Source organism: Chamaea fasciata, unplaced genomic scaffold (genome assembly GCF_029207755.1).
Source record: "Chamaea fasciata isolate MVZ Bird 193981 ecotype frontalis unplaced genomic scaffold, bChaFas1.0.hap1 SCAF_14, whole genome shotgun sequence".
NCBI lineage: Eukaryota > Metazoa > Chordata > Aves > Passeriformes > Sylviidae > Chamaea > Chamaea fasciata.
The window spans coordinates 1252000-1279512 of NW_027094099.1; the positions used below are offsets into that span (position 1 = coordinate 1252000).

Here is a 27513-nt window from a genome sequence, read left to right on the forward strand (position 1 = left end):
CCGACTTGAGTCAAGGCGTTTGTCTCATAGGCGATGATGGAAGATTTCAGTTTGAGGCTCTGTAGAGGTAATAAAATAAATTCTGCCTCAAATCTCCACGAACCTTTAATACGCCAGGAGCCAGAGACAAATGAAAGTTTCTAAAGGTCCCTGGAATTTTACCACTTGCTATGCCTATGCATTCCCTTGTGCACGCTTCATCTGTACTAAAAATCCAGTGCAAAGAGATAAGTTAGAAAGAGCTGTCATACTAATTTTTTTTTTGAAGTCCAATTTCAATCTTCCCTATGAAAAATGTGATTTGAAAACTCTTGTAGATATTATTATCCAAGGACTAGAGGTTTTTTAATCCGTTTGGGTGGGTTTGATGAGCTGCTCCACACCAATGTTGACGATACCTCTGTTTCCTTGTGGATGCAAACATGGGAGCACTTTCCCAAGATCCTGCATTATGCCTGCTGCTAAACACACTTCAAGAGTCCTCAGGTGAGTACATAATTTTCTTACAGAGGTAACCAAGTTCTGATTCTGACACGCTCCGAGGTCATGCATCAGGTTCAAAAGTTCACAAGTAAAGCACGACTGAGATAATTACTGTCTTTCAATATCATTATGGTAATATCTAGTGATATGTGTAATGCCACAAGTGTACAGCTTTAACTGAAATGTAAACTAAACCGTTGATAGTCTCCTTCAATTGTCCTTTGCCAATTATGAAAATAATTCTAATAATTACTGTGCCTAAAACGTCTGGGAAGGAGATCAAAATCACTATCTGAAAATTAAGAAATTAAGTACAGTAGTGGTTCAGGGGTTGAAGTCACATAAATGGTGCTTCCTTTAAAAATACACCTCTATAGTCTGCATACTGCTGTAGCAGAGAAGTATAAATTAGACAAATTCATAAACACACAGACACAAAAGTATTAGATCCATTGGGCTAGTCTGAGATCTTCACATTGAGATCTACAAAAGACGCGCACATAACAGGCAGCAAGCTTAAGTAAGTGTGACCAGATAAAAGGGGACTTAAAACTGAGAACATATGATTACAAAAGAGAAATACTAGACTATTAATGAATTCCAGGAAGAATTAACTTAGCCAGCTGATGCAGTGAAAGGTGCTAAACTCAGGATGGTTTAAAGCCCACGCCACAGAAAGCAGCGTGTCAGAACCTGGTGGGGAGGATGTGTGTCACACAGCCAGACAGGTCCCCTGCCGGAGCAGATCCAGGGGAGATCACGGGGCCCTGCCCACAGCCCTGCCTCTGGGGGTGATTCCCACTGTGCCCTCGAGAGGGTCTGCTGGTCCAGCCCCAGCACGGGGGGCATTTCACAGCATCACAGAATCACCAGGCTGGCAGAGACCTCCAAGGTCGAGTCCAACCCAGCCCTGACAGCTCAACTAAACCATGGCACTCACTGAGTGCCACGTACAGTCCTTTTAAAAACACATCCAGGGATGGTGACTCCACCACTTCCCCGGGCAGATCAGTCCAGTTCTTCATCACCTTGGCTGTAAAAAACTTTTTCCTCATATCCAACCCGCATTTCCCTTGGTGCAGCTCGAGGCTGTGTCCTCTTGTTCTGTCAGTGCTGCCTGGAGAGAGAGAGCAACCCCACCTGAGCGCAGCCACCTTTCAGGGAGTTGCAGAGAGTGAAAAGGTCACCTCTGAGTCTCCTTTTCTCCAGCCTAAACAACCCCAGCTCCCCCACAGCAGCCCCAGCACCACCGCATCACACAGACCCACACGTGCTGTGCCAAGTTCCGACAGGGAACTTCCAATCCACGTAATGCACTCCAGCTTTTAAAAAACACTGCAAGTCTTCCACTCATATAGCAACCTCGTGGACATGAGAACATGCAATTTATGGCAATAATTTTATAAGGGAGAAGGGGAGAGGGTATAATAGGATTAGGAGCAAGGAACATCCAAACCCAGTTCTAAAATTATCTTCAGCTTTAACAAATCAGAACTCTAACCCCCCTCTCCCTTTTGCTTATTTCTAAAGCCTTTCTTCATTCTCCTCTTGTGCTTAATCTGATCTAAATTCTTTCAGGATGTCAAGGGGATAAATCTGCTATTAAGAGCTACTAGTTTCCATTTGCTTTTTAGAAGTGGGTGTGTGACAACACTTTGAGGCATTACACAGGCAATTAGGTATGCACAGGATGCCCTGCTCCAGAGAGACAATATGCAGAGAAGTGGAGGCTAAAACACTTCTGCATTAACAAGAGGACCCTCCAAGTGCAGTGCAGAGTGTGCTCCAGGGCCACTCAATTGTCCCACAGTGTCAGTATTCCAAGCAGAAGACGTTTAACTCTTCTGTTTCTTCTGAGACCAAAGTATCAACACAGGCATCAGGTATTTATCCAACGCCAGTAACAAGATTTCTGCAACTTAAATGGAAATGATGCATGGAAAGTGTGTTCTTATGAGATATTAAACACAAGCCAAGTGCTTCAACAGAGAAGTAGGAAACACCCCAATGATCTCTGCGTTTTGTCATCATCAGTGACTGCAGCCCCGAGGAGCCTCCAGCTCCTGCCAACCCAGTAGCAAATAAGGACTCGGCGCAGCTTCGAAGAAATTATGGCACTTTCTTATGTGCATTCAGAAAGAGACAGCCATGAAGCATTGCCTCGCTAAATGTTATAAAAGTTCTTATAAATATTCATGTGCAGCATTTGTACTCGGAGTATTTAATCATTTCTTTACAAGAAAGGAACAGGGAGAAGGGGAGAGGAAGAAACTACTGTTTCTTCAATTCCAAAGAGATCAAGGTAACGTCAGAGGCAAACTTGTGCACAGGTGATCTATAAATTAGTCAGCACCAAACCCAGAAACCCAGAAAGAGAATTTTTTTCAGGTAGATTTTTTTTTTCATTACATCTGAAGTTACACAATAATTTGCAGGTATTAACCTAATGATTTCTCTCATCATTTGAATTACTTGCATTTTGATCCTTTGAATTTTTACATCACTGGCTTTTGAAAAACAAGCCTGATCTGCTGCTTCTGACATTCGTGTGAAGCCAGATTCAGCTGGCTGCACTGAGCGCTCCAAGGTAAACCAGGTAAACCCAAACGCAGAGCAGCAGCCAAACAGGGCTGTGGAGGCTCTGTGCCACTGGACACTGGATCCATGCCCTCACAGCTGCCGGCATAACTAATATATAACTAATTAATAATAACCAATATGACTAATATTTTAACTGAACAATAACTAAAATAGCGCTGCTGAGAGCCCTGTCAGCATCCCGTGCCAGCACGGCTGGCGCGCTCTGCCCACGGCACGCAGCCCTTGATCAAGCCCCTCAGACCTCAAGTTTATCAATCCTGCTGAGCATTTGTAGGATCATGCGCGGACGGCAGGGAGAAGGAATTCTGCTGACCTGAGATGTTCTAGAATACGTGGCTTTATTGCATGGGTCGTGGGTAAAAAGGGCCTGGCCTTCAGCCACCGGCCTCGGCTGAAGGGAAGTCGCAGCGAGAGCGAGAGGAAGAGCAAGGGGGAATGAGTTAAGAGAGAAGGGAGCCAGGGGGCAGGGGTCAGAGAGCAGGGGGAAGAGGTAAGAGTTAAGAGAGGTAGAAGTAAGAGCTAAAAGACGTAGAAGTAAGAGAGCAGGGAATAGAGCGGTAGAAGGAAGAGCCAGGAATAGAGAGCGAGGTCCTTGTTACAATGCAGTATATCTCCTTTTGTGATGAATATTCTAATTTACAGTGACCAACCAATACAAGACACAAAATCCTATAGAATCTACATATAGCCTGTAAGAACTACTACATTACCATACTATGTTATATTTTAAACTCTAAAAACTACTCTTTAGACTTTTCTGTTCTGCTCCATTGACCTTTGGATCCCTTAGCCAGCAGAAAGGTATTGTTTAATCAAAAGGGATTCTCCTTCAGCTGGCCAGGCTATTGTTTTCAGATTAGATAGTAACTAAGACTCGGTATCCTACAACTCAAAGTAAGCTTCCATTTCTATTTCGATTATAGGTTTCATATTTTCAGAATCTTTTGCTAAACAATCATATTTATAAGGTTTCCCTGATTCATCTTCCCCAACAAGCATTAGCATAGATTCCTGTAACACATGCTGACAATACAAAAGCCTGTTCACAAGCGGCTTGTGCACAGGAGAGAAAAGATACTGCAAAACAGCTTTGACATCAAATGATCAACCTAATGGAAAAGCAAAGGGATGTGGAGCAATAACACCTGAACTGCTCAGAAATCACCCAGAGACAGCAGTGAGGGCTCCTTCTGTGATGTGGCCTCCAGGCCAGACCAAGACAGCCTTGGACATTTTTCCCTGTCCTTCCAAGCTGGACACAGCAGTTCTTGCTGGAGAGGTGTTACACGGAGGCTGTGGGGACCTTTGCAGACACTCTGCACGTCCCTCCCCATCCAGGACGCTGCAGCTCGAGGAGAAAATAACAATCTGAGATGTTTATTACTGCAGGCCCAGCTCCTTCACACACAGCTTGGCTGGCAAGCAGACCCAGCGCTGGCTGAACAGACTGGGACAGCAGCAATAACGGTGGAAGATTATTGCTGTGGTGCCTCTGGTTCCCTGTTGCATCAGCCAAGGCGGATTCCTGCCAGCTGTACCTGTCTCTGCTCTCAGGTGTGCTGGACAACTCTCCATAGAGTCACTCCAGGCCCGTGCCATGTTTGGAATTACAAAGCAAAATGAAAAGTGGTGCTGCCTTTTGCTTCCCTCAGGAAAACCGCCTCTTGCAAATGGTTTTATCATTTTCATTATATCCTGTTTGATTTGCTTTACCATCTTGACTGGAACAATAGCTAAGACATAATAGAAAAAGATTTTTCCACAGGCTGGCTCTAATTACATTAAATCTCAAGTGAGATAGGACATTTAAATAAGAAACAACAACTGCAGAGTCTGAGATAATGACATACCAAGATACCAGGCTTTTTGAGAGTGCCATTAAAATGATGCATGAAGCGTTACAGCCACTCCAATCGGGTTCCAACACGAAAGCCCTTCCTTCTGTGGCACAGTGCTGCAGAGAGAGGTCAGCACTTACTGCACTCAATGCGCTGCTCAACAATTAGGAACCATTATCCCTTATGCTGAAGTTGCAACACAGCCACAGGCTTAGACTTCGGTATGAGGTGAGGCAGTTGGGAAGGCTCTGGGAAGAATCACCCCATGAACCACAAAACAGAGTGGAGGAGCTTCTGAAGAGCTCCTGGATTTTGGTGCAAGTCGTACCTTTAACGCTTCGTCATTAGAACTGAATTCTCTTAATTTCCTGGAAAACATATCTTTAGATTTTCCGGAAACCACTGAAATACAGGCATGTAAAATGGAGCCCGTGGCTGCGTGTCCTGCAAACACAGTGGAACTGCGGGTTTGCCCCACACTCTGAGGGTCCAGCCTTGCAGAAAAACGGCTACAACAATCAGGCTCTTCCAAGACGTTTCGTACAGCAGAAGGTTTAATAAAGGAAAAAAATAACAAAGCAACAAAACGTTGCAGAAAACAAATAATAAACCGCACACAGGCGCCTCAGAAACCTCACGCACCTTGCTGACACACCTCGAAAAGCCTTTTCCTCCTTTTGTGCTCCTTCTTAAATACTGAATGTTTTAGGAGGGATAATCTGGCTTGCAGCCAATAGAGAGGGACACAGGGTTTGAGGAACAGTGACAAGATCCAATAGATGCTTCTCTCTTGGCCCTGAGCCGATCCTTGTCAGAAGGGCACAGAAGAATCTAGGTAAACTCCCTAACACGTCTCCAGAGAAACTCAAACCCTTTCTCTATTTGGAAACACCTGCTGGGGGTGTGGGGTGCTACATGGCACCTGTCACGGGCCCATGGCTCCTTTGGTTAACCCCAGAGCCACCCAGCTCCGTTGGTGCTAACGGGGCCCTGCAGCAAAGTCCCCTGTTGGGAATCCAAACTGAGGGAAGGGATCTTCTGTCGGGAGGAAAGGCCTTTAGGCACTTCCCCTGTGCCTCCCTCTCCTCTGGCTACTACGTGAAGGAAGAAGGGCCGGCCTGAGGGCATGGGGGGCACGCTCCGCCCGGTCACAGACAGCACTGAGAGGGGTGGCAGTGTTGATCTGCAGGGCAGGAGGGCTCTGCAGAGGGACCAGGACGGGCCACATCCATGTGCCAACGCCAACTGTATGAGGTTCAACAGGGCGAAGAGCTGGGTGCTGTCCTTGGCTCACAGCTCCCTGCAGTGCTCCAGGCCGGGGCAGAGGGACTGGAAAGCTCCCCAGCAGGAAAGGACCTGGGCAGCAGCTGAACACCAGCCCAGGTGTGCCCAGGTGATGGCACCTGGGCTGTGCCAGCAGTGGGGTGGCAGCAGGACCAGGGCAGTGATCATCTGTCTGTGCTGGGCACTGCTGAGGCCACACCTCAGATCCTGGGATCACATTTGGGCCCTTCCTGACAAGAAACACACGGAGTGCAGGGGAGGTTTAGGTTGGATATTAGGGAAAATTTCTTCCCTGCAAGCATTGTCCAGCCCTGGCAGAGGCTGCCCAGGGCAGTGGCACAGTCACCATTCCCAGGGGGATTGAAAAGCCGTGTGGATGTGGCACCTGGGGACACGGGTGGAGCTGGCAGTGCCGGGGCAGTGGCTGGACACAGTGACCGCAAGGGTCCTTTCGAGCTTCAACAATTCTCTGATTCTGAAATGGGGAGAACAGTTCACCAACTGCCCTCACAGCAGAATAACTTCATAATTTGCAATAACAAAATGACACAATAGCTTGTGTCACTGAGCTGAATAACCAGCATCAAACCGTGGCTGAGGGACTCTGCCGTGGGCCAGAGCTGAAGCACGTCTGTACACACGTTGGGTATCAGCTTCTTATCTGTCCAGCTGGGTTTGCAGAGCTGTCATAGGCAAGTTTCAAGGAAATCAGCGAGATACTGAGGATTGAGAGACTTTGTTCCAGTCAATAAACAGAATCCGTGATTCTAAATTCTGTACTCAGAGAATATAAACTTTCACAGGAGCAGGTCAGTAAGTAAAAGTAGCGAAACGTTCTTTCTTTATTAATAATCAAGTGCACAAAAGAAAATTTACGAAGTTTGTTTCAGCACATAAAATCAAATTATTTTCTTGGGTGCATACTGCACACTTTAGCCTTGCCCCACTGAAGTGCCCAGACCCACAGACTGTCTGTGTTCACCCAGTGCCAGGGCACTGCAGGATGCTGGGATGATGCCTCGGACACAGCTCAGTACTTGCAGTTCCGTGAGCACGTGGCAAAAGCATTTGCTAAAAGCAGTTCAGGTACCTGCACAGCCATTGCTGGGGATGCCTGTGTGAATAGAGCCAACCTGAACACAAACACACACGCAACTATTCCTGCTTATGACAGTAGTTAATTGGCATTAAATAAAGAAGGAATTTACCTTGTACACCTTTCCCTATTAACTACTGGTTTTGTTAACTTCCTTTAGGCTTTATGCTTATGAGACATTTGTAAGCTAAATTAGATGGCCACGCTCACCTTGGTGTACCCTCACCGCTTCTCCTGACACCTCTGAAGAGCCCCAGCTTTCAAAGGGCAGCAAATGCACCTGTGGGTGCAGAGGAAGGGTCGATTTCTGTCCGGTGAGGGAGCTGAAGATCAGCAGCGACCGCCAACACTGAGGCAGAGGAGCAAGGCTGCCCGGCCACAGCTGCAGGGAGGCTGCTGGGCCTCTGGTCTCCCTCTGCCAGGAAGGGCCAGGGGAGGTTCCAGCAGGTGAAGAGCAGCAGGGTTTGTGCGGCATCGTGGCCCGAACAGATCCTGTTCTGAAGCTCCTGGGCTCACACTGACTGCCCTTTTCCACCCCCACCAGGTACTGGCACAGCCCTTCCACACCGGACCCCACTGAAATACAACGTGCACTTTTACACGCCAACTACAAAAAAAAGGCTGTTTCTTCCCCAAACAGAGGAATCATTTGAACACTTGCCAGCGTTGCTCATGAGCTGAAAGAGAGGCTGGTAACAAGAGGCTGCACAGGTCATGATGCCCTGAGAGCTGCATGGAGCTGAGGAGTGTTTCCCCAGGCCAGGCCACCCCTGGGAGCCAGCGGCGGCACAAGGGCAAAGCCAGAGCCTGCGTTGCACAGCCAGGCTGTGATCTGTGGCACTTGCAGGGCTGTATCCCACAGCTCCTCATCGACCGCTCTGTCACACACACTCCTGATTTGCCATCCAACTTCCTTCCTGCACAGGCTGGTGGTCTCTCATTAAGGCCAAAATTTACAGAGCAGATTTCAGCTTTTATAGAACCCACTGTGCTTTCTAAAGATCCACCTTGTCTTGCAGTCAACTGAAATAACACTTTCTGTCTATGGCTCCCGGGGGTTGTTTTCCCTTTTTATTTTTTTAAAAATTTATTTAGATCTTGCAATGCCTATTTCTCAGCCAGACTGTCAGGGATGTTAATGAGATTTATCCTCACAGTCTCTCTCACTCTCTGCCCCCTTTCATTCTTTGACACACAAGTGCTTTTATGTTGCAGGAAATGAGGACAACAGAAAGCTGCAGATCCCATGAATGTAAAAATTGTCTTGAAGGCACGGAACAATCCAGCCCCTAATTACAGCCAGCTGGAGCCTGCTCTCTTTGCACTGATACTTGGATAATTAACTGAATACTGACTGATGCAAGGCTCAAGTATGTCACTACCACTCAGATATTCAAGGCTAATTTTTGTATCCATCACCATCATCAAGCTTAATGGATATTATCAGCTAAACTCCTGAAAATCAGTAACACAGAGTCATGGTCAGGCAAGGACTATTTTTCCTTCAATGAGCTTGGTGCCACTTTTCTTTAGCCGCAGAAGAAAGATGGCACCAAGCTTTTACATTACCAAGGCAAACTTGTAAATTTTGATCCATTTAATACCTGTCAATTCACTTAAAGCCCTAAACTTAAACACACTGAAACCACAATACTGATGTAATCAAATACACCCCAAACTGTTGCAGTGAGCATTCCTGGAGTAATACCTGTTATTTCTCACAGCACGGCATCTTTAAACCTGTGGGTGTGTGTATCCTCCTCAGGGAGCTTTCTATGGGTGTTGAAAGCAAACAGCTCTGTGCTGAAAATCAAATATCCTGATTTGACAGCCAGTGCACATATCTGAAACTATTACAGGAGGGGACAGCAGAGATCGTGCTCAAGGAATCTGAAATGTCTGTAAGTCAGAACTGCTGATGCACCTCTCCTCCTGCATGGAACAATACATGTTCGGACTGTGAGGGACCTGAAACTGCTTTCAGCAGAAAAACTGAAAGAGGAAGTCGATACCAACAAGAGAAAATCATCTCAGTTCCATTGCCAGCAGTGTTTTCCCTGAAAACAGGGATTTTTGGATAGATTCAATCCCTCTGAGTGGTTTACAGCTGCACTGATAGGAGAAAACAAGGTCTCACTACTTGTTATCAAGTGGTCCTTTTATTCCTAGTTACTAATTCCAGAGGTCACTGTGAAAATCTGAAGTATTTTATGCTGGTAAAGATGTTCACAAGAACAGCAATACAGCCCAGTGAAGGCCCAGTTAAAGAGAAATCAGAAGTACTCAGTAATTGTTGGGTCTTGGGCAGGGCTGTGCAGCAGATAACCAACATGCATCTCAGCAGGCTGCAGTGCTCTCCAAAAATCTGGGTGGGGAGGCAGGAATCTAAAGAATCCGGAATAGGGATTCTTCTCGTTTTGTATTTTATTTGTCCTTGCACTTTCTTATCTAGTAATGGAAAAATAAACAATCCCAGTTCTGTTTGCACATGGCCTACCATACTCCTTTCAGTAGGAAAAGCCTGAATTTTGTGCAATGCCTTTGGAATGCCACTGTAATGTAAATCACAAAGCACTGCCACCACAGTGCAAGTTAAAGTGTAACCTGCAGTTTTCCCCAAGAGAATACACAGAATTTATATCGCCAGAAATGGAAAGCAACAGGACAAAAAATAAAAAAAAAAAGCTTAGCAAAAAAACTAGGTTAGCTCATACAGAGAATGATATATAAGACAAGGTTAAGAAAGAAAGGCAGGCAGGTATTTTTGGAAATATTTTGAAGTCTCTTTAAAGCCCTGCCTGTTTGCCTGTGAAGTATCTCTGCTTAAAATACAGATATGCTAATGTTCATATTTGAGATAGTGATGATTGGGCTCAAAGAACTCCTCTTTGGAAGAACAAAGGAAGAGAGACTGCACACCATCAGCAGCTGGTTCTGGGAGCATTTTAAACTTATCCTGGGGAGAGTTAAGCAGTCATTACGAATCATTAGTGTTGAAGGGGCCTCTGGAGGTCACCTAGTCCAACTCCAGGGAAATGGATATTTGAGAGGAAAAGTTGCCTTCTGGATAAATTGAAGAAACCTTTTGATTCCGAGAAGCCTCCAAAACTCCAATTATTTTGTGTTAAAGGGGGCATAAGAAGTGTTGCTGCAGCGACTCCCTGGACGAGGTGGGTGCTGTGGGACCCAAGGCAATCCAACACTGCCCACAGCCTGGGGACAGTGGCACTACCTGCATTCCACGGAACGATTGTTGCTTGCAGCAGGTTCAAGTGTGTTAATTGTCTTTTTCACCTAGAAGTTCATAGTTTTCTTAATTAGCAGGATCTGAACCGTATGCAGGGTTTTTCTTTTTTCGGTTTGGGGTGGGGTTTTTTTTTTGTTTAGAAGAATGGGAATGTGTTTCTTGCCAAGGTCGCATCGCATAATAACAGACTAGAGAAAAATGAAAGGACCCAGCATGAAAAATACAATGTAATAATCACCGACTGAGCAGCTGATAAAAGAAATGACAGAGCAAAATACACAAGTTTCACATGAGGGAAATTCAGGGAAAGGGAATTTGTTACAAACACTGAGCGAACGAGGAGAGGAGACCTCACCATAAGCCAGGCCTCTCACCTCCCAACCACTGGAAATTCCCTCCTCCTGCAATGAGCAATCTGCCATGCCAGCACAACAGGAGCTGCGTGACCCCCAGCAGCAGAGCTGCTTGGGTGGGACGTACAGCAGCACGGCCAAAATGAAGAGCAGGAGCCCCACACACTTCCGAGATGATTTTTCCTTTTTGTCCTGTTTATTTGAAAGTTCCAGCCGTCACAGCAGCATGAATTCAGCAAACACAGCATCAGCTGCCTTCCATCAGTTAAACTGACAGGGACAGAATTTTTAACACACCTGTGATGGGCACATTTCGGAGATAAGTCTTAGTGAAAACAGAGACTACAGCGAGCGTGAAAGATCTGAACTGCCCTCTGGAAAGAAGTGAACACAGGGACACGGAATAAATATTATTAAGTTATTGTTCCTTAGTCTGTCAATGTTTCCATTTTGAATCAGCCCTCAGCCATTAAAACCTCAGCTGGAAAAGCCTGGCTGAGCCTGACAAATGAACAAGCCATGTCTCAGGAAGAAAAAAAGCCTTTCTTCCTTAACCCCCAACACAAACACATCCTGACTCCGGTATCTTCAGCTTCTTTTGCGAGAAATATCCTCAAATTCTGCATCTTTCTTTTGTACACGTGTACTTGCAGTTGAAATGTTCCCCCGTCTGTTCCCTGTTCTACCCTGCGAGGGAGGCAGCTGCCCTGTTCCGCACAGGGAGCGCACCCAGCAGTGATCTGTGCCCAGCGCTTCTCCAAACTGCAAACGCACAGAAACCGATACAGCACTTGGAGTCTGGAAAACTGTTCGGGAATGCACAAAGGAAACGCGCTACAGAAACGTAAGATCATTAAAAGAGCGTTATTATGGTTATTATCCAAACCTAAAAAATCCATCTAGGCCAGCAGCCCCTGCCTGCCCCTGCAGATACCTCATTTTATCTACAGCTCACATGGATCACAACGGGCTCCTCTTCAGTGCCAGCATTTTACCGCTCCTTCCTTGTTCCGTGTGCCAAGCCAAAGAAAAGCAGCAAAGGCTGGTGTTGTTCCTGGAAAAGAATGGCTTCCGCAGGAGGCAGTGGGCATCTCCTTTCATGCGCACAGGGGCTCGTGCTCTGTACAGCCAGGGAACCTCTGCAAACACGCTCCCGGCGCAGTGTGCTCAATGGAAAGCATCCCGTGGAACGTGTGTGGGTCCTGCGTGTGGGACAGGAGCCTGAGAGGGTTTCCGAAGAAGCCTCTGTGGTGGCAGCTTGCTGTGTGGCTGCAGAGCCAGGCAGGCTGAGGTGTGTGAGCTGCCCTGAGCCTCCCATTGTTACTGGGAAGGTGGTGACTTCCTCTTCATTGAATCTTTCCCCTTATTTTGCTCTTCCTTCCTGATGATAAATGCATTTTTTTATTATTCCAACCAATTCAACATTACTTTTAGAAATTTTATCGCTCATTCAGATTTCAGTCGGTGAGTCAAGCGGAAAAAATGTGTACTCAAGCTGAGAGAAAACCCTCCCATTTAAAATCCCCGAGCCAAGAGCACCTCCCAGGCAACATCCTCCAGCTGTTCTCAGACACGGACAGAGTATGTGCACTCAATCAGTTCCCACCTGGGCCACTCCAGAGCATCTCCAGCAGGAAGGAGATGGATCTGCCCGGAGCAGCAACCCCTGGCTCTTCCCAGGTCTCAGCCCACCCCGCTCACCCAGCACTTCCCTCAACTACAAAAACCTCCTGGTGTTCAGCTGATTAACACCTTCCCGTGCCAGCAGAGGAATCTGTCCCGCAGCATTGTTCTCCCTCTTCCTGGGCCTCTGATTGTCACTTTTATCAGCTAAAGAATGGCAATTTGAATGCAGAAACAAAGATGGGAACCTATTTCCCCAGCTGAAGTCCTTGTCCCAGGCAGATTTACAGTCGGTGCTCTTCTGGCAAAGGCCGGATGCACGGAGAAGTTGCTCTGCCGGGCAGGGATGTACAAGGGAACAGACAAAACACCTTCTAGTTCCCTAGAAATGTTTCCTCTAAAATGATGGTGGCCACAAGCCGTTTGCATCCTCTCCTGACCTCCTGCATACACACAGGCCAAGGTGGTGCATTTTCTGCAGTAAGAACAGGCAAGAGTTTGTGACTAGAACTGCTCTGTGGCTTGTGCAGCTCGTATTTCTGGCTCCAAAGTGCCCTACAGAAACCAAACATCCCACTGAAGTGCTCCAGCTCCAAAACTTTTGCAAAACAGACGTGAGAGCTGGAACTGTCTTTTTCTTGCTCTCGTTGGACACGTGAGTGAATGAGAGCTAAGGATGTGTGCACACCTTCAAAGAGAAAGGACTGCAGGGCTACAGGGAACAACAGAGAGAAGGCACCAACGAGAGCACAGCAAATCTGAAAACCTGAAAAACATTTTAAAGTTCTTTTTGAGCTTCTTTTTGTCACCGCTGCAGACAGAAGGAATCTGCAAGCTCTCCCTTCCTGCCAATGCAGCAGAAGACACTGACACAGTATGGAAACAACTCCTAAGGATGGGAACTCAGTGGGGGAAGAACCTGGCAGCCTCCTGAGCACCTGATGCACTGGCTGAGCTCTAAGCTCTTGGTTGGGAGGCTCCTAAGTGCTGGTCTGACTGTGCTCTAACAAGAGATACAGGAGCCTCCGTGTGGATTTCAGACAGAAATGAACCATTTTCTGAAATCCCACCCTTAACCTCCCAGAAATCAGGACAGAATCTTTCGGGGCACTGGCTGTTGTCCCACTGAAGTTCTAACACAGCCTGTTACGCAGGGGTGGAATGACACCTCACCTGGACTGGTAAATGAGAACAGGCATATTTGTCAAGTTCAGAAATGCAGATCTAATTTTTCTCCCATCAGTCACTTGGAACTACTGTCAGATGTGCTCACTCTCCCTCTAAGAAACAGAGGGTAGAATAAGAAAGAAGCATTTCAAACAAAACCACAGCACATGACAGATTTCCTTTGTTTTACTCACGACAAATGAAAGAAACGTGGTGAGATGTCATTTTTGATATATGCAGTTAAATTACAGTTTTCAAACGAAGGCAGATTCTCCTGTGCTGGGGTTTAGTGAGGCTCTGAGGAGAGCACAAACACCTCCTTTCACTCTCTTCCTTCAAAAGACATGGAAATATCACCTTGGTGTGGTATTAAAGATGTGGTAATTCCCCTCTACCCTTCTTCAAGCTTCTGTTTTTAGTGGTCAGTTCTATGTTGTTCCAAAGGCACAGAGCCCAAAATGGGAGAGCAAGACAGAGCTGGGGGTCCTTCTGCTCCCAATTTAACTTTCAAAAGCAGCAGTTTTGTATTCCTGACTGGTAAACTGACCTTAGGAGGACAGGCAGAGAAGTACTTCAGATGTTTAACGCCCAACTATGAATGGCAGAGAAAAAGATAAGCAAATAAGAAGAGCAAAGAAAAGGAGAAAATAGAAAAAAAGATTTTTGAGGAAATATTGAACGTCAGCAGAAAAGAACAAACTTCTTAGTGTGCCATATCAGTGTGTCTTTCCACCTATTTCAGGAGTCACACAAAGTACTTAAAATGTAACAAAAACCAGGGACAGAGCTGCTTCTACAACCTGTTCCAAACTGCAGTTTGCTGGGCACTGGGGGGGAAGACACTTCTGGAGAAACAGCAAAATCTTTTTGTTTTTCAATGATGAAGAGATGGGATGAACCCACCGGAAGAAAATGCAACTATTGAATAAAGCACCAGATACTAAAATTCCAACTTTCAGCTAATGAATGAAGCTCACAAAATCACATCTTGGGCTCTTGTAAGGTTTCTCTATTTAAACTCTGGTAGTAATAAAACAATGTCATCTCTAATCCAAATTATCCTACAGTACTGTATTGGAAAGAAGAAGATGTCAGAAAAAAATGAGTTACCACTTAAGTCTGAGGTGCTGAATCCATTCTCGTGTCAATGGCTGGCTTGTCAAAATCTCCTGCAGCCACTGGTTATAAATCCTGCTGAAAATTTCAAAACTTCCAGCTTCTCCAGACAAATTTGCTTCACCCCCTTCTCTTCACGACTGCTGGTCAGGGCAGCAACATTTTCTGTGAAAGACAGACAAGGAGATTATTCCAAACAAATTTCAAATCTGATTTATTGTAAATTTTCCTTGAGTGACCGCCTGCTACCTTAAATGCTATGGGAGCTGTGTAAAAAGACACTTGGATTCTCTTCAGAACTCTGGCTGCACCCCAGACACTTGTCCTTGTCCTGAACATTCCCATTTCTTTTCCGTCCCCCAGGAGCACAGTGCTGCTTTAATTGGACCTGCCCAAGAGCCACGCTGCAGCTTTGCAATGGAGATGGGCTGAGGAACGGCCTGTGGAAACTACCGGAAGAATTAAGGACCTTTCCTGGGAAAAGGAGCAGAGCTCTTTGGGGTTATTCAAAAGAGGGGTTTTGTTTGTGGGGCTGGTTTTTTCCCTCCTCTGGTATTCCGCTTCTTGTGACTTCAAGCGTGAACAGGTTTGTGGGCGACAGAGTTGGCAGAAAGAAAGCGAACGCAAATTATTTGTACGGAGGAAGCCGCAAATAACAAGGGGCAAAGCACTTAAACTTCTGCGCAAAGCGAAAACAGCCTGGTGAGGACACAGGCCGAGCTGCACAACCACAACACCCTGAAAATGACTGTCACCACAAAAGGACTTCTTAGGACATCTGAAAGAAAGCTTCTGAAATTGCTCTGCAGTTGAGTAGCAACAAGTGAGATGAAGAAGAACCACCCTGAGAAAAAACACACGTCATGTGCCTGAAAATGGACTTAATGAGAAGGGTGAACACCCTCCCACTGAAGGCAGGCAAGGGAACAGCCACTAAATTAGACTTCAACAAGTGGTTCATGGTCTAAACAGAGATACTAGGGATGAGTCAAAAGCTTCCTGTGGATGGAGGAGATTGAATCTCCTCCTAACCTGAGTGTTACCAACCAATTTGCTTTTGCAGATGGGATTAGCCAGAAACAGGATGCAGGAGGAGAAAAGGAATGAGAACTGAGCCCTGCAAAGCCTCCAGAAGGAATGCTGAAGGAACACCACAACCCTTCGTAGTTTTGAGAACCTCACACAGGAGCAAATTTTTTCTTTGCATATTATCCAGTTCTTTGAAACAGAGAAAACAGCCCTGAAGAAAAATCAGCCAACGCTTCATGGCATGGAATGGCTGCACTGAAAGATTTTTTTAAAGTCTCAGCATAAGGAGATGTGTTTGTGTAAAATTTTAACCCCTCCCAAAACGTCTTTTTTTCTGGCTAGAAGAACAAGAGACTGGGAACGTGGTGGATTCAGGCAGGATGCTGCAGTTCCAGCAGCTGGCTGGGGGAGGAGGGGGGATGGATTTCTCCTCCTTTCACGTCCACCAGCCTGCAGGACCTGTTCCCAAATTGCGGGCACGTCTCTGTAGCGAACACCAAACCAGGAGACATTGCCAGAGGTGCATCTGTAGAATAAAATAGCAACAGTTACACGCATTTTTAAATTTTAGCTGCATGCGGGTGTTTGTACTTCTGTCCCAAAATTCTGCGGGCTTTGCCCAGCAGCACAAGGGCTCCCCTTGCCCTCTGCCTTCGCCTGTGGAGCCGCACTCCAACAGCTCTGGCACAGCTGCAGATGGCAGAGATTCACTGCCACGGCTGGATGTAAATCTGGTGTTCCTGGGGCTTGTGAGGATCACTGAGGTGTTTTCTAGGTGCCGCGGAAAACGTTTTATCTCCAACATCAGCATATTGCACGTGAAATGGTGGCTAAGGCACCAGGGGGCACAGAGAGCACAGACACAATTGTCGCTGTACTCACAAGCAGCACGGGGACTTAAAAACACAACCTACCACTCAGAACGAGAAGACTCCAGCCACCCCATCCTCACTTCAGTTCCAGCGCCCGGTAGTACAGATTGATTTAAAACATTCGAAGTTAATTGATAAAGATGATGTGCAATCCTTTGTGGCTGCTGCTCCAAAGAGGCCATTCACATGGCTGGAGGAAATGAAGCAAAGGGCAGGAACGCTCAAGGAATGAACCACAAACCCTTCCTGCGAATATGCCGGCAGCTCCCGGGCCTGTCAGGCTGAGGGACACCTCCTCCGAGAGCAGCAACAGCAAGGCTCTTACAAACCCCCCCGAATTATCATCGCTGACGGCGTAAGGAGGCAAAAACCGGGAGCCAACCCACGAGGAAACAAAGCAGCATTCGGGAAAGGTTTTTCCTTTTCATGCTGATTGCAAGGGAACTCTTCCCGAGCTGTGAACAACTGGTGATGCTTTAGCGTTCAGTCCGTGGCCTGATTTTATCATCAGAGCCCATCCTCGCCTTCAGCTGGCTGTCAGATCTGCCAAGCTGGCAGGATTCTGGCAACACTCACGCTGTTTAATGTCTCAGCGTGCTGTATCTTGGACACAAACCCCTGCAAAAAATACCTAATTATAAATATTTATGTTCGTTATCCTTTTCGCGTGACACGATGAAGAGAGGGGAAACAGATGGGCCGAATCAGCAAAGCACCACAACATCCCGGGGTCAATATCCACGACCACATTCCATGGGATTCCCTGGCACAGCAATCACTGAACCCCCCAGGAATCCCCGGCCTCAGGGCCATTGTGGGGGTCCCTGGGAGCTCCTGGTGGTGGCATTTGGAGGCGGTGGCATTTGGAGGTGGCAATGCTCAGCCAGGTCATGCAGAGATGTGCTCTGCTTTTGGAGGAGTAACTTCTGCCCTTCCAAACCGTCTCACTGGGCAAAGAAATGCTGCACACAGAATAGATCCACTCCTGAAGGAGAGAGGGAAAGGGAATGCAGCAGCGCAGGGAAGGCGCAGCCCTTGACAGATAGGTTTTTGTGGTTTTAATACAAATTCATAGAGGTACACAAGAGACTCCAAAAAAGTTTAAAAGTCAAAAGTTGTGATACTTTTTTAAAAAAAAAAAATGAAATACATGATGACTGTTTAAAATAGAACTGATTCATGGGGAGAAAGGAAGTACTTAATGACTTGCTCATGCTTAAGGACTCTTAAATAAAACAAGTATCTGTTACTCATGCATTTGAAGCATTTGCTACTCCCGAACCACTGATTTGAAAAGCTTTTGACACAGCAAGATGAAGACACATCCCCAAGGGCTGCCATGCGAGCTGAAAGCCCGTGCGCTCTCAAACACTCTTGCTTACATTGAAGAAGGCAAAGATTACCAAGAGGAAGAAAAAAAATAAAAACCTAACTGTGCTGGCTTTGGAAATGAGATGTCAATAAGATTTTTCGGGCCTGAAGAACCACCAAAGAACCCTAAATTATCATGTCAGGAAGTAGTGATGGAATTTGAGACCATCAGAGGCAATCCAGACCCTCGGCTGCATCTCTCCTACTGCAATTTTCATTCATTAATCGTTGGCCTAACTTTACAGCCCTAATACCATCTAAGAAGAGGAGAAAATGAGCAGAAAAGACAGAAATTACTACCAGTCACCCTCCATCCTTCTGAATGAATCTCGTAGTACAAACTTCAAGCCCAGGGCTTATCAAGGCTTGGCCAAAATGCAGTTTTGGCTGCGGGATGGCAGGCAGGAACAGTGGAGCAACACAAGCCTCTGCTCCATTTCCACTGCTCTGTGCTCTGACGAGCACAATTCCTTCTCTCAACAGCCGCTGAAAACCTAGACTGTGACTGGTATTTCACATTCACAAAACCCCCGTGAGTAGCTGAATGTGCCTTTCCAGAGGAGGACTCCTGGCACAGCCACACAAGCTCAGGTAGCGGCACGGACACAGGGAGAGGGAAAAGCTGGCAGTCATCAACTGCCCCCAAACCCTCAAATGACTGTTTATGCAACTTCCCTTCACAAACCAACCCCAAAACTTGCACTGGGATTGCAATTTGCATTTCAACCCACTCTCCCCACGCCCCCGTTTGCTGTTTGCCCAGTTTTATTAGAACCATCTGCAAGATCCTCCCCTTCCAGTTTCTTGTGTCGGTTCATCTGGCAGCTGCACTTTCTCATCTATTCAAAAAAAAAAAAATAATAAAAAAAAATATCTTTGTTTCAAAGTCGTTGAGACAGCCAGTCTTTGACAGGCTAAAAATGATCTTGGAAATCAACACAGAAACCACATCAGATGCTGTTCCTTTACAGATTGAAGGGGAAGAATGGAACCTGGAATACATATATAAAAATATAAATATATATATATTTAATGGGAAGATAAATGAGGGTTTTGGGGATCAGGAAAAATGTTACCGGCTCGATTTATCTGACAAAAGCCACAATTCACTGAAGTACTGAAAGCTGCCACTGCAGAAGTGTTTCAGGCTCACCATTATTACTGTCAGGAACAAGAGAAATGCAGAGTATTTCCTTACAGCACTTCTTGGCAAAAGATAAGCAAGGGGCATGCAAAGGGAAGGAGGAATGTTGGTGCGGCAACAGGGTTTGAATTCTTTTCCTTAAACACGATGCAAGCATTACGAGTTTTTTAATACAAGGTGCTTTGCCGTCCCCTTCATTAGCCTGTCCATGGTGCTGCTGAAGTTTCCGCCTTTCCCTGGAGCCCTCCTGAAAGATCTTTGGAGATGTTTGTTCCCTTCTGCGTGCTGCTGTCCCTGCTGTCACCAGGCTGTCCCCGCCGAGGGGACAGCTCCCGCTGCAGCACGGGGCAGCACTGCTGACACACGCCACAGGTCCCGGGCCTTCTATTGGTTGCGATATTTTTCTTCTCCAAATTGTTTCTGCAGAAGCATTCGCCTCGTTGCAGAAGAATGTCACGACCTTCATTTTCGGGGATTAATAGAGAATTCTCTTCCAGATTCCTCCAATCTTCTCATAAAACATTTTGAATAAAGAAAATTCCCTTCAAGTACGCACTCAAAATACTCGAGGAACACCACTCCTACTTTCCCATTTAGATTAATATAAACATTTTCCTTCTTTCTTTCTCACGCTGCTGCTATTTAAAAGATAACAACCACAGACAATATTGAATTGCCACCAAATAATGTTTGTGTACACGTGCAAATCTGAAGAATCTGTGACACGAACTGAACTATTTCAAATCTCCTCAGAGTCGCAGCAATGCTGGAAATAACTTTCTCCACACATGCACATGAGGCGCCTTTGGCTATCAATCACACCCCAGCCCTGCTGTCATCTCCCCTGACCTTCCTGATTCTGCTTTATCCAACCTCCAGCCCACGTCTCCCCTGAGCAAATTCCTAATTCCTTGTTTAACTAAACAACACCATTTCAAGTTCCTCAAGCGCTCTGACAAGACTTCTGCAGCTTTTACACCGAGATTTGCCATTTTCTCCCCCCGCTTCCCTTTCAATCCGAACAGAACAGTTTTGGGTTTAAATGAAAGTATTCAGCAGGATTTTAAAATTGCCATGAACAAATTGGCTTATGTTCTCCCTTGAACTTCATCATAAAACACAAACAATTTAACTGGTTTTAACTGCACAGGCTCTAGAAAAAAAAGATGCCAATGTAATAATTTGAGTTGACAAATCATGCAAGGCAGACTGGAAACAACATTATCATAATCTAACTTAATACATTTTATATGCAAATAAAAAATTAGAAAAGCAGACCTGGAAATACTTCAAGAAATCCATGTATTTCAGTGAAAATAGAAGTATAAAAGTAGATCTGCTTCTGAGAAAGTGTCCTGGAAACTCTCAGGAGAATAAACGGAATAACCACAGAGTTTGTGCTTCTGTGATCGGCTAGCAGGAGAGATTTTTATTGAAACACTTAACATTACTTTTGTTAGCATATACTTCACTCCAGTGGCTTATTAGAAATTTTGGCAAAATTATGACATCCTATGAAAGCAAGAAAGCTGAAAGAAACCGAAGTCTGAGAGAACAAGCTTGAAATTTCTCTTCCCCTCCCCTCCAATGTATTGCAAAAAAAAAACCAAAACCATTTTGATGAATAATCTCTTCCAAAGCCTCTTTTCCAGTCACTTTTAATCTTTACAGAATACATACATTTATACAAGCCAGAAACAACCACAAAAGCAATTTCAAACCCCCATCTCAATGCATGCCCCTGTTCCGAGGTATCATGAATATATTAAACTAAAATTGCAAACAAAGGAAGGCTTGGGACAATAAAAAAAAAAAAAAAATTACACCCTGCTATTGATGCCATTTTTCTTGCTCTTGAATACATGATGTCGATTCCCTGGTTTCCATTCAAATAAAGCTGTGAAATGGCGGTGGATTTCATGCTCCGAGGCCAGGCCCACATCCAAACAAGTCCAACATTAAAACCGAGGCTGCCAGCCTCAAACATTCCCCCCCAGGAACAAACACTCCTGGACGTACAAGAGAGGGTATCACAAAATCTTACTGGATTGTGGTTAGAGGAGAAGGTGGTGGACTGAAGGTGAGCATGGCATTCTCCTCATGGAATGCATCCCTGCGGAATGAAGTTCCTGAGAGCAGAGGCTGCTGTGAGCCTGCTGAGCAGCTTCATGCCAGGGACAAAGGCAAATCCCGAGTCCCCAGCAGCAGCGGGATGCAGAATTCTGCCCAGCTGCCACAGGAGCCCCGGGATAACTCAACAGGAAAGCCACCCCTCCCTCCTGGGCACAGACCTTGCCAAAGGGCAGGGGCCTGCTCAGTGCAGCCGCCGTCACCTGGGGGACCCCACGGCCATGGGGCTGCACCCGCAGCTCCTTCCTTCCTTCCTGGGCTGAGGCACAGCATCCAGCTCTGGATCCTCCCTTCTGCACTCTCAATCAGGAGCACTGAGAGCTCTGTCAGAGCCATCCTGCCCTTTCCCTGGCTGGTCACACACCGCCCCTCCCAAAACACAAGTATTTAGCCCAGGAAGCCAACCCAGCTTGAGCACAAACCATGGCTGGAGCCCAGGGGCAGAGAGGGAACAGCAGCCCAGACAAAGCTGGAAAATTCCAGAGATGTGTGGCACCGAGCTCTTCCCACAGCTACGGTCAGACAAAGAAAATTCACTGCAGCAGGAAGCCGGAGAGAAATGCTTCAGCCGAATTCTTCTCATCGCTCAAGTCAGAAATGCAATCTTGACTTAAATGTTAAGCCATATACATGGGCCATCAGTCAAAGTTCCTGTTCTTTTTAAATAGTTTTACCAGGTTTGACATTTTGTAACGCTATTATTTTAAGTCTGGCCTGGACTAGAATCCGCATATTAGGAAAATGATTTTTAAAAGACTATGCTAAAATATCTTCCCCATATTGCCATCATTTGTCAAAGTTTTGCTTAAAAGCAGGTATTAAGACAAATGAAATGGATCGAAAAATGGAACACTTCCAGGAAGATAAATGATGGTTAATTTAAGCTTGTGACAAGAGCCAATCTACACATTTTGACTTCTCAGTGAAGTACCATTTGACCTTGCAATAAGAAAGGCGCTCATATACTATGTAAATCTAAAAGGAAGAAACAACATCAGAAAGTGAACTGAATTGTTTGAAACAGCCAGAAGGCAAATGAAGGCAACAAGTGGTGAAGGTGAGAGAGAACATCAGAAACCGAACATCAGGCTCAGTGAAAGGGCCAGGACTGCTGGCTCAGTCAGCAGAATACGCAGAGTTTGCAGACAGGTCAGAATGTACAGTGTGCTGAACACAGAACCTGAGTGAACACTGACAAATTTAACAAAACCAGGACTGTTTGCTGAAAAGCCTCCTTAAGGCAAACAGCACTGGAGTGACAGCAGTGCTCCCTGCAAAGGCCTGGGGGCATGGGAAAGGCTCTGTGAGTCCTTCCTGCGCTATTTGCTATTTCTCTCCCTCAAGTACTTAAGGCATTTTCCCTTGCTCCGCCTGCAGTTTTAAAATACCGATGGAAAACAACTAGAGTTGTAATCGGGAACTTCAAGTAGCACTTAATATTTCTGAAGTATTAAGATACAGGGTATGCATTTAAATAGCAGAAAATTCAGCAAAAGTGTTCAGTGGTTCCAGGTTTTTTCCCCAGTTATCTGAAGTTCTCCCGCCTGAGCTGCATACATAGCACAGCACTGCCCAGCACCAACCATCCACCCCCTGCCCCACCGTGTGAGACTGAATGCACCAGGCAAACTACATCATAACCCAAAGCACTGCCATCCTTCAAACCACCGAAGAAAAGGCAGATTATTTCTTTAAGCTCTTTCTTACTAGAGACAGGTTGGGCATTAGTGGTTTTGGCAGCTGGATAAAACAGCTGCAACTGGAAACAATTGGTGCTGAGCAATCGGAAACAGGCAAGGACAGAGGACAATACACTGCAAGTATTGCTCCAGTTCTGGCTTGTTATTAGACACATGAGAGAGCTGGCTGCAGCCTCACTTCTACAAGAGCAGAGCATTTGCTTTAAAAAAAAAAAAAAAAAAAAAAAGATGATACTGAAATTCAGGATCAAGATCAATGTAAGAGTTATGCACTTGCATTGACAAGTATTGTTATGGAAAGGGAGACTGAGCAGCTTTAATTCTAAACTCACTTGCCAGGGAAAAGTGGTTCTTTGAAACCTGTAGTTAAAGAAAAATGAGACAAAATCAAAAGAGGGTAGTAAAAGACTATCAGCAGAGTGATGCAAACGGTGACGCTTGAGAACATCCGCAGCTGACTAACAGTTCACTGGGAATACATAGAAAAGAGAACCAGCCATCAGCAAATACCTGATATTTATACTGATCAGCAGAAAGGGGGGAATCCTGGATCACGAGTAAGAACTGCTGGTGAACGGGAACAATTTGGCAGGCTGGTGCAGCCCACAGGGCCAAAGGAGCATGGTTCAGTGTGCTCAAGCAACCGCCCAGGGTGAAGTGACCTCAGTGAGTGTTACACTTCAGTAACAGAAACCGAGGCTACAGAGGGAGCTCTTCAATGCTCCTCTGCAAAATGATTTTATATGTTAGTTCACAGTAAAATTCCAAATTGGAAAGGCTGAAGCAGCAAGTTACTTTTTCACACATTTCACTCCTAAACACAAATCTAAGGACAGAGGAATCGCCTGCCACGGAAAAGCAGGAGTGCTCCATCTGTGCAGGATAAGCGACGGGCTCAAAAGGGGGGATGCGATTCAGCTGCTGACATTTGAAACAACAGAGGTGACAAACTACACATTTAGCAAAGCTGCCAAATATCAAAGGTGTTGAGAAGATCAGAAAGATCATAAACACCCCAAGGAGAGCCCCAGGGAGGACAGAAGTGGTTCCAGGATGGCAGCAGCCTGGCAGCTCAGCCCCAAACCCAGCGTGTCCATTAGGCTGCTCCTGGCAGCAGCCCAGAGCGCGGAGGCACCAACAGCAGCACCTTCTCCAACCTCACTCCCATCTCCATTTGTGGCTTACAGACTTGCTGTGAAAGAACTGGGGTCTCCGTCCTTCATATTCTTGCCCGGAATTTTCCTTCATAAATTCATCCAATTACCTTTTGAACTCATTTTCAATCCCATATCCACAACATCCTGTGGAAGGACATTCCACAGCTTCTCAGCTTTGTGCGTTCGTTCTGAGCTGCCAGGTTCTTGCCAGAAAAAAAAAAAAAGAAAACAGATAAGAAACTTGGTTCCTTTATCACGTCCATTTACTTTTTCCTATGCCATAATGATTTGGGATTTCTTTTGCAGGCCCCCTCAGCCTGTCCTGCAGTGGAAGTGTCCTGTGGTCTGTGTTCGTGCCAAGTGGATGGGGCTCCATACCTCCGACTCCCCACCCTGCATTCCTCTTCTGCATTCTTTTCAAGTGAGACTGTGGGTCGTATTCGGAAGCTTTTGAGAAGAGGATGAAAGAATTCTAGAGCAGTGAGAACAAAGAGGCGTGTTTGAAGGTAGAGAAAATTTATTTAGGGAAAAAAACACGGGAAATAAAAGAAGGTTCACCGTGATTCTACATGTTTGCAAGCAGAACCGTTCAAGCATTATTAAAAGATACGAAATAGGGAACAAACTATAAGATTTGTAGTAGAATTCAGCTTATTTTTCTGTGCCTTCATGCTTTACAGAACTGAAATAATTTCAGTGTGCTCTGTTTCCCCTTCAAATGAGCATTTCACTGCAGTTTGTGACTTCCTAGCTCATCTAGAAAGGGCCACCCGTGCTAGAGGCAGACGCTAACGAGCCTCTGTATTCTAATTGCATGACTGTATTGAAAGAATAGAAACAAAGGCAGGGAACCAGACTGCAAAGAACTGGACAGGGGGTGGTGGTAAAGGAGGCTGAAAAATAACTACTGGTCACTGTACACCTTTAATATTGTAGGAGTAATACCTGGAACTCAACTTTTGCAGTTTTAAAAGCCAACTGGGATCTTTATCCCTCACTTCCAAAAGTACAAAATATCTGATCTGGCAGCCAGCTCAGGCTCCCCTCAGTCCCACGGCGGCACTTTGGAACTGCTGTTCCAGCTCGAGCGGCTTTTCTCACCTGACCACCAGTACCTGGCTGCCCATGAGACTGGACCAGGAGACAGGACACAGGGGCAGGTCAGGAACAGCTCCTGGTGACATTTCTTTACTCAAGGTGTCCTCAGGCATCCCCAGCTGAGGTCAGGTAAGGTCACTGCAGGTGCAGCCCCCCTTGGGGAAAACATCTTGGGTTAAAAACTGCTGCAAACCACAACAGCCATGGCAGGCCCTGCACAGCCAGGCAGGGCTCTGCTCCCGAGCTTGGCTCAGTCCACACGCGGCCATTGTTCATCTGCTGCCACAAAAAATGCCCTGGGAACGTTTGTGAGGAACATCCCATCTGTGGTAAGCATCTCCAATGCCCAAAACTGTATAATCCAAAAAAAAAAAAGAAAGCAGAAAGGAAAATCCTACAGGAGGCACACGTGGAATTGCATCCCTGGGCTGCAGAAGCCCACACAGGAATTTCACAGGACGTTTTTTTTCAGATCACAAACGTGCTCATAAATGCTGTGAATTGCATTAAAAACGTTGGCTTCCATTATTTAAGAAAAAAATCCCTTCGGGTGTCATACATGAGAATATTGAAATTTTTGTAGTCTGCCACAGCGATCTCATTTTTTTTTGTTGTTAAGTTACATCAAGTGTATTTTTGATTTTCCCAAGAGTAAGACAGAGGAAAGGAAGATATTCCAGTGCTATTCTGTGTATGTACATAGGAGCTTTCCCGCCTAGAAATTCCCTTTAGAATTGAATTTTGGCAGGTGTAAAATTTTTGCCCTCTAATTTGGGAGAATTATGACAGTTTGAAGAAAAAAAAAAACACAACCCAACAACTATGTTTATATTTTCAGTGCATTAAGTGTTGATAAAATCTAATATTTACTAAACACATTTCAGGACATTGGGAACTAGGTGAGGGGCATTTGCCCTCCATCACAGCAGGTCAAGACTGGAAGGAACACGAGGTTTCCCACACATGACTGTACTTGAAAACAGGCACGTCAACAGGAGAAAGCCCACTGGTATTTGCATATCACATAACACTTGTGATGTTTTAAAACTTTTCAGCATACACGACTCCATAAACCTAATGCTGCTATGAAGAGCTAGAGGCAGTGGAAATGAAATGAGTGCTGCTCTGGCTTGCAGTGGGAATTCTTCCCATCTCCCCACTGCCCACTCTGCACAAACCCATCAAAGTCTGATGCTCTGCCGTGATTTCCCCACTGTAATCTCCTGCCTATTATTCTCTCAAACCCCATCTGCAGGTCATTTTTCTATCAAATGAGCTGGTTAAAATTCCTTCTCCCTTTTTATTTAAACGCAGGGGAATTTCAAATAGTCCAGCACTAACCGAGAGGAATTTATTTTAACCATTATTTAAAATACCAGCAGCTTTGCGTTGCTACATCTTAACAGCTCTGATGGGTTTCCTGCAGTCTCCCCTCACTTCATCTCCTCTGACACAGGCATTAGCATCCTGGGAGCCCAAGTACGGCTCAGAGAGTCATTGCCTTTATTCCCTTCTAGGCTCAGACCTCTTTCCATACAGAATTTGGAGCATTACACAAACTTTCTATGGACAGAAAAGCATGTACCAGCGTGAAAACAGCTATATACCAAGTAAAAAATATTTAGAAATGTATACTAAGGTAAATCCTCTTTCCCTTTACAATTTAAGAAACTTTGAGGTGATTGTCCGTATTGCTCTCTTATCTTTGAGGAAGGCAACGCTAGGAGTTAAAATTCTGCATACGCATTTTGAACTGAAGTTTTTTTCCTCTACCAGACACCCCTGTGAATGAAAGCATCCCACTTGTCAGCACTTTCCTCCATGCCAGAGGGCTGAGAGGGAGCATGACCTGGACAGGATTGCTTCCTAAAGCCAGTATTTAAAGTGATCTAACGAGGTCCAGCGCAGGCCGCCACGCACGCTCAAGCTCTGCAGTCACACAGGAACTGTTTCGTCAAGAAGCTGCAGAGAAATGTATTTTTGCTGACTGCGGTTTGAGAACCTCTTGCGGGAAACCAACAGAACAGAAGACAATGGAAAACAGTTGGCTGTGAAGAGAATAAAGTTGAACATAGCTTGTTTTTTTTCTTGTATGTGCAATGGAAGAGAGCAGCGTGACGGCCAATGCCATCGCAACACGCTTCCCCAAAAAACCACCTTTGGAGCACTGTGACAAAGCCACCTAACCAAAGCATCCGGTGTCT

The 27513-nt window shown here is 45.7% G+C and overlaps 1 protein-coding gene and 1 long non-coding RNA gene across 6 annotated transcripts in view; one reads left to right on the forward strand and one right to left on the reverse strand.

The window, feature by feature from the left end:
- The window catches only part of LOC136296834 (uncharacterized), a 53783-nt gene extending 29180 nt beyond the window's left edge, over window positions 1-24603 (forward strand). Inside the window, exon 3 of the long non-coding RNA XR_010723013.1 lies at window positions 24518-24603. This is a non-coding gene — a long non-coding RNA (uncharacterized lncRNA). The remainder of the gene's footprint in view (window positions 1-24517) is intronic.
- PEAK1 (pseudopodium enriched atypical kinase 1) overlaps window positions 1-27513 on the reverse strand; it is a 110607-nt gene that overhangs the window by 48486 nt on the left and 34608 nt on the right. For all 5 annotated transcript variants that reach the window (XM_066196278.1, XM_066196280.1, XM_066196275.1 and 2 more), the window contains one exon: window positions 14803-14973. The gene's annotated coding sequence lies outside the window, so the exon portion shown is untranslated. The remainder of the gene's footprint in view (window positions 1-14802; window positions 14974-27513) is intronic.